The following is an 8,420-nucleotide window of genomic DNA, read 5'->3' on the forward strand; positions in this document are numbered from 1 at the left end:
CCGACTACTCTATCTCCCCAAGACAGTTGTACTGATAAAGCTCCTAAGAAAATACTGCTCCCGCCAATCTCTGGCCTGAAATCATAATGACTGAGGGTATAAAGATCTCGATATAGTGAACACCTCAAAGCTGCTAGCCCGCGACGATGCTTCCTGCTCAAAGCGTCTGCTACCACGTTCACTTTTTTCGGATGATACTGTATAGCGAACTCATAATCCTTAATAAACTCTATCCATCGCCTTTGCCTCTGGTTGAGTTCTTTCTGTGAGAAGAGGTACTTTAAACTCTGGTGATCTGTGAATAGCTCAAAACTGTATCCCGTACAAATAATACCTCCATGCCTTCAATGCAAATACCATTGCTGCTAGCTCCAAATCATGCGTGGGATAATTCTGCTCATGAGACCTCAACTGTCTCGAGATATAGGCTACAACTCTCTGGGTCTGCATCAATACTCCTCCAAGACCCGATAAAGATGCATCAGTGTAGACAACAAAAGTCTTATCACTGCTGGGAATAATCAATACTGGTGCTGAAGTCAACTTAGTCTTTATGTATCAAATGCCTTCTAGCACTCTGTGCTCCAAATAAACTGTACACCCTTTTTAGTAAGGCGTGTAAGTGGCATCGTGATCTTCAAGAAGTCCTGAATAAATTTTTTGTAATAGCCTGTCAGACCCAAGAAGCTACGAATCTCTGTAACTGTTTTCGGCGGTTCCCAATCAAGTACGACCTCTACTTTAGCCGGGTCTACTGCAATGCCCTCTCGGCTGATGACATGGCCCAAAAATATGACCTTCGATAACCAGAATTTACATTTGCTAAATTTTACATACAGCTGGTGCTCCCGCAAAGTTTGCAATGCCAACCTCAAATCTTGCTCGTGCTCTGCTCCGATCTCGAATAGATAAGAATATCGTTGATGAAAACTATCACGAACTGGTCCAAGTATGGACGGAAAACCCAATTCATCAAATCCATGAATACTGCGGGTGCATTGGTCAGCCCAAATGGCATGACAAGAAACTCGAATAACTATCGAGTCAAGATGGCGGTCTTGGGAATATCAATCTCCCGAACCCGTAACTGATGATAACCGGAATAAAGATCTATCTTCGAAAAATACTAAGCTCCCTGCAACTGGTCGAACAAGTCATCGATCCTCGGTAATAGATACCTGTTTCAGATAGTGACCTTGTTCAACTCGCGATAATCAATGCATAATCGCATACTCCCATCCTTCTTCTTCACAAAGAGGACCGGTGCTCCCCACGGAGAATGACTCCGTCGAATGAATCCCTGAGACAACAACTCATCTAGCTGGATCTATACCTCCCTCATCTCAGCAGGCGCTATACAGTAAGGAACTCAGGAAATCGGCACGGTGCCTGGCTGTAACTCTATGCAAAACTCGACCTCTTTTACTGGAGGTAAACCTGGTATGTCCTGAAAGACATCCTGGAACTCTGAGACTACTCGCATCTCACTCAAATATGCGCTCCGATTTCGTAACATCACCTCCTCGATGTATGCCAGATATGACTCCGCAAACTGGTTGCCTCTAGAGGTTGCTACCACTAACTCAGATCCATCAAAAGATCGCAAACTGACTCTCTTCGCAAAATAGTCGATACTCACATGGTAGGAAGATAGCCAATCCATACCAAGGATAACATCGAACTCAGACATACGCAATACGATCAGGTCTATCACAAACTCGGAATTGTCCAAGCTGACGATACGTCCCCTACAAACACTCTCTAAACGATATGTCTCCCCTAAAGGAGTAGATACAGATAAAGAAAAATCAAATGGCTGCGCCACAAGCTGGAGACTAACCGAGAAATCGTAGGAGATAAAAGAATGTGAAGCGCCAGAGTTAAAAAGAATACGTGCTGGAAATGAATTCACAAGGAAAGTATCTTCCACCACCGTCCCGCTCGCGCCATGATCGCGTGGAACAACTGCATACACCCTACCAGTCGGCTATGCTGCATCACCTTGAACATATGGGACTATCTGTCCCTGCTGGATCTCTTGAATTGCTCGCACCTGTCCCTCAATCCCCGGGACTGTTGGAGGTGCCTCAATCCTCAACTGCTGACCATGACCCTGAGTACGGTTCTGCTGCTGCTACGGATTCCTGCCCTGCTGGCCTGCTGCGGGTGCTCTGCGACACTCTGCTGCTCCGTGACCTGACTTGTTGCAATTGAAACAAACTCCATGAAACCGGCACTGCTGATGCACCCTCTGATCCTGATGATTGCCTTTCTTATGGGGACCCTGCTGCTGTGGAAACTTATTCTGATGCTGGGGTCCTCCTGAGCCTGTAAAAGGTCTCTTATCCTTATCCTTATCTCCTGACTGTCCTGACTTATAATTTCCATCTTTACCCTTGATAAACATAGCTATGTCTATCTCCTGGGCTATGGCAGCATCTGCCACCTCCCGTACTGAACGGAATCTCTGAGATACTAGACATCAGCGCAAACCTAGACGAAGTCCCATCATGAACATCTGAGCCTGTCTCTCCTCGGTGTGCCACATGCCAGTGAATCTAAGTAGTGACATGAACTTACTCTCAAAATTCATCACTGACATGTCCCCCTGCTCCAATCGAGCCAACTCTAAAGATATAACATATACCAATAAGTAAATCGTATCACATATTACTCATAGCATGCCTTATTATTCAAAGCAAATAGTTCATCATAAAAAAAATATTTATTATCTTTTGCGTATATATATAATACGTCCTCACTCACACTAGGAATTCCTGACGGACTGTATACACGATTTCTAAGAAACTCTATTCTAACTCCACAATATGATACATGGATGATCCTAAGGATATTAGAACTAGAGCTCTAATGCCCACTGTAACGCCCCAGGTTTCGCGCGAGGCTACAGTCCAAGACGAAATCCAGAAGGTCAAACCTACCAAACACCAAACACCATGCTACGACATGTTTTACCATCACAATTACTATCTCTCTAGTGAAAATAACAAATATGTGAAGTTACAGACAGGTAAATAAAAGAAATAGAGTAAAACCAGATATACACAGAGGAAGCATGAGAATAATCATCAAAATAGAGTAAAACCAGATATACACAGAGGAAGCATGAGAATAATCATCAGTGAGCCCAAATAAAATAGAGTAGAAATAACACAGAGGAAGCATGAGAATAATCATCAGTGAGCCCAAATAAAATAGAGTAGAAATACCTCTGAGTCTAAAATAAACCTCAAGTATAAAGAGTCAAATAAAGTATCACTATGGTTCTCAGCCTCTACAAAATGAAATACAAGTCTAGAGTCTGAACATAATCAACTAATTGTGGAGTTCTGAAATAACTACTAAATAATAAATAGCTAGGTGAGATCTATGCAAAAATCTCATCAACCTGCGACTCTCAGTGCGCTGGAATCGCTGCCTAAAAGGGGGGAAAACAACGAACGTCAAAGCGCTATAGCGATAACATCTCCACCTCTCCCCAGGGGAAGGGGTAGGAATGTATAGAAAATAGAGTTAGTACATATATATATGAAATCATTCATAAAATTCTAACTGGAGATTAGTATTTAGGAATCCACAACACGAGAGTTAGTACGTCGAGCAAAATAATTCAAACAAGGAAACCCTCATGTATATACAATGTCTCAAATTGTGACTCCCTAAATACTAATTCCAAACTCTATGAATGAATAACAATAAACCAATAGATAATACTCTAAACCTCAAACCTGTAGAACAAATATCTCATCCTGATCTACACTCGGGTAGATGGATCTAACATAAAAGGAACTCATCAAACAAAAGGCAACCAAATACCATGTTGTGTAAGTCACGGTCTCAGAGAAAGCACCCTACTCGCGGGTATTCAAAAATAGAAATCAATTTATAATTTATATTACTTACAAATATGCATCTCTTATACATTAGTGTAGGGTGTAAATTTGATTTCCCGAAAACAGGGAGTTTCATTTGTATTGATAAGAAAGCTTATTACAAACTAATAATTAAATTTTTTACAACAGAAGCAGAGGGAATGCCCTCTTTGTTTAGTGTGGGGACTTTAGGTGGCTATAGGACGCTTCGCTCGATGCTCGTGTCGAGTCTGCTTCCCTTGGACCGTTCGATCGAGGTTGCTGGAGAGCTTCAGTACACAGTAGAAGCTCGAGTCGATAGAGTTCGGGTCTGCTTAGTTCGCCGGCGATCGGAGCTCGGAACCAGGCAGTGGTGCTGTAATGCAAGGATTATGCGAACAGCTTGGTCTCAACTGCTTTTCTCCAAGTTTTTCGACCCCCCTCAAAGTTAGCTGGAAGAGGCTTTTAAATGGAAGAAGGACAGCTTGACTACTCCTTGAATTATAGGATGTGACCATACATTGTTCGGAGATATCCTGCTGTTCATTCGTACCACCAGTGGTTATTCGAAGAGCTGTGCTCCGCATCACGTTACGTAGGAGTGGGAAAGCCCCTCCTCGTATGCGTGACAACGACTATCGGATGCTTGCGTGGACTTGACCAACCACCGAGCGCCGGCGACTCTCGCCCTTGCTTGGACAACTGAGGTGAGCCACATTTATGAGGGTGCAGGCTGCTTTGACACCTGTCTGCTCACTTGTATTGTAGGCGGCTATTCGGCGGGCCTGGAGTACCGTGTCTTTTCTCTTTAGGTCAAGAGAGGCGGGAAAGCATGTTCCTGGCACTCAAGTGGGTTTGGACAGCTCGCCGAATGCTGGCGGATTCGTCTCCTGACTCAGACAGCCGAGGTGAGTTGCATTTATGAATACTCAGGTCGACTCGATACCTGTCCAGTCCTTCGCACTGTGAGCGGCCTCTTGACGGTCTTGGAGTACTATGCCCTCTTTCTTCGGGTCGAGAGAGGAGGGAAAGCCCATCGCAGCACGTGGGGTAACAGATATCTGGCTGTATTAGCGGCCTTAGGGTTTGCGGGCGGATTCGACTTTGGACTCGGGCAGGCGAGTTGTGCAAAGGGCGAAATTCCGCTATTCCCAGTTGATTCTGGCTCGTGCAGGCGAGTTGATCAATCAGGTGAATTTCCTGCAAGCTCACAGAGGTATTTTTTACCATCTACAATTAGCGATACTCTTATAATATTCTTACTCAATCGCTCTGTGGCAATAGATTTATCTCCCTATCCCGGAAACATAATATGACAAGACTTTTGTAATACTTTTACTCAATCGCCCTGTGAAAATAGGTTTCATCTCCCTATTCCGAAAACATAATATGACGATACTTTTGTAATACTCTTACTCAATCGTCCTACGGAAATATGTTTCATCTCCCTATTTCGGAAACATAATATGACGATACATTTGTAATACTCTTACTCAATCGCCCTACGAAAATATGTTTCATCTCCCTATTCCGAAAACATAATATTTGTGTATTTTTCTTATTTATCATGTTAACACATCATATTTTAAACATACGTGTACATATCTTGGTGTACATGTCTATATCTAGTGTTTACTAACATTTCAGATGTTAAACAGCTCATAAACATTGTATCATAACAGTACAAGGTCGAGAGACTAGCTCAAAAACTCAACAGTAGAACAAAACATGCACAGGGCCACAGATTGTGTGGCGGTCGACCGCACAAGAACGGTGGTCGACCACGATGGGTTCCAGAGCCTACTCAGGCCTCTGTCCTGCACGCGGTCGACCGTGGGCTGATATTCCAGATTCTCAATCTGATTGTGTGTGTTGTGTTTACGCCGTGTTTAGGTGATTCAAACATGATTAAAACAATATGAAACTTGCATGAGAGCATGTCTACAGTAAATAAAAACTTCTGGAAACAACTCAACATATATAGCATGATTATTTGCATAAAATTTATATTCAAAACCCTAAGTCTTGAATAAAAACTCAAAACGAAGAACAAATCATCTTTCTTCAGATTAAACCATGTTTTAAATCATTTTTAGTTCTTACATACTTCTGTAAATTCGTTCTCAAATTTTTTAACATGGAAAGACCTAGTCTTTATACATATAATACAAAAAAATTAACTTTTATTCATAAACTAGTCAATTTGGCTCTACAAAACATATTAGAAACTCTTTAAAAACGTTTTAAAAACTAGGAGGGGGATTAGCAGAGATGAACTTGCCTGAAACTTGTTGAAAAACGTTTTAGGTTGCCAAGCCAAAGCAAATCTCCAATCCAAAACCCAAAATCACCCGAAAAATCCACTTGAAAGCCTCTAATATTCTCCATTAATCAAATTAGGGTTTGTGGGGGTTTGGTGGCTGTTAGGGTTCTTAGAAAACTGAGAAAATTCGTGAAAGTTTGATATATAAACTAGGAAAAACGAATATAGGCTTTAGAAAACCAAAATCAACTCAAAACAGGAATCTGACTTTTGCAGGTTTCGCGGTCGACCGTGGTGGTCTATCGGACTAGAATTTTTCAGTTACACATATTTGGTCATTGTACATGTTTCGACTCTTTTCTTTCTCATGAATGAACTTGTTTATACTCAAAACACATGATATCATACTCGTACCCTATTTAACTATATTTATCAAAATAAATATCCATAAATCATAATTAATTTCATATTAATTATATTAACTTAAATTTTCGGGGTTTTACAGCAAAATCGCTCGCAAAGGAGCCCATCTAGCTAATATCCTTAACTGTTCTGTAGGTTCCCTCCCTTTCACGTACCTTGGTCTCTCCCTTAAGAGAGGAACTCTCACTAGATGTGAGTGACAACCCCTCTTAGATTCCTTCTCCAAAAAACTAGCACTATGGAAGAATAAATCCTTTTCTATTGGAGGTAGACTTACTCTTCTCAATTCTGTTCTCTCTTCCCTCCCTCTATACTTTATGTCATTCTTCAAATTACCTATTTGGCTCACCAAGGCCATAGACAAATTAGGGGAAACTTCCTATGGGGTTGTTACCAGCAGTCCTCTAAATCCAAATGTCTCGTTAAATGCGGTAACATCTGTAAAGCCAAACGAGAAGGTGGTCTAGGCCCATCAACTTGCAATCCTTCAATCAAGTCCTCCTATCTAAATGAATTTGGAAAATCTTTGATAGAGATTCATATATTTGCAAAGTCATATTCTCCTTATATTCAACCAACAACTCCAACCCAATCTTTAACCCTCCCAAAGGTTCTGCTTCTAAACTGATCCACGATTTATACTCTATTGACTACACTTTCTTTAGTCACGTTCGATGGAATCTAGGTGCTGACAATACTTGCAGATTCTGAGTGGATAAATGGACAGGGGCCAATTCTCTCAGCAGCCTCTTCCCCAGGGCTCATATTGTAGCCTTTTCCCACACTTGCTCCACTCAATCTCAAGGTATTAGGTTTCAAAACTCTTAGAGGTGACACCCTATCCTCAGAAGAGGAACTTCAGGAGAGGAAAGATCAAAAATCACGGAGCTCCTTTCTCATCTTGAGCTCATCAAGCTATTAGGAGACTCTATCCAAGATAGTATCTGGTTGCCACACCATCCATCGGGCAACTATACTGTAAAGTCCTTCTACTCAATCCTCAATCACAGAGGAACCATCTTTCATCTTCACAAGTTCATCTGGAAATCTCCTGTCCTACTGAAGGTCAAGATTTTTTTTTATGGATCCTCAGCAAACATAGACTCCACACCTAAGATATCTTGTCCAAAAAAGGGTGGACCGGAGAACTTAGTTGCCCACTATGCAACCTGGATATCGAGTCCCATGATCATTTATTCATCTCATGCTCCTTCACTAGAGTTGCTTGGTCTAAACTCCTCCCTCATGAAACTATAAGAAACTGGCCTCAAGAGGTGGATTCTTTGATTACAGTTAAGGGCAACTTCTTGGTTAGTAACGAGCTTAGAGCTCTATGGAGGGTCCTCCTCCCATGCTTCTGCAAGTGGATATGGACCCGTCGCAACGATCTCATTTTCAATGACGTTCCAGTCACCCCGCAACTTATAGCATCTAACGTTTCTCGTTTTACACTATTCTGGATAGGAGCATCAAGCAGCAGGAAAGCTTCAAGATTGCATAAGGCAACAATTGAGCTGGGCATGAAGGAACTGGCCAAAGAAGGCACGGAAGATGTAGTGGGTGACAACTTCTTGGCAGAGAATTAACTACAACTTCTACAAATTCAGTCTCTCAGTTCTCTTCTTATGCAGACAAACTCTTTTGTTCTCACTCACTGATACTATTCTCTATGTAGTATATTGTGTTTTAGTTGAAATTGTAAGGTTTTAATAGCTGACAGATCAGCTAGATACACATGGTTCTTAGTCTTCTGGGAGATTTGGAAGCACAATATCTGTTTTTAGGTTGGTGTCGACAAAGTCCGCTCCTTACCCGAATACTGCTCCTGTCATTTCCAAATCAATCCTAATTTTGTAAGTTTT

Source organism: Asparagus officinalis, chromosome 9 (assembly GCF_001876935.1).
Source record: "Asparagus officinalis chromosome 9, Aspof.V1, whole genome shotgun sequence".
In the NCBI taxonomy this organism is placed as follows: Eukaryota; Viridiplantae; Streptophyta; class Magnoliopsida; order Asparagales; family Asparagaceae; genus Asparagus; species Asparagus officinalis.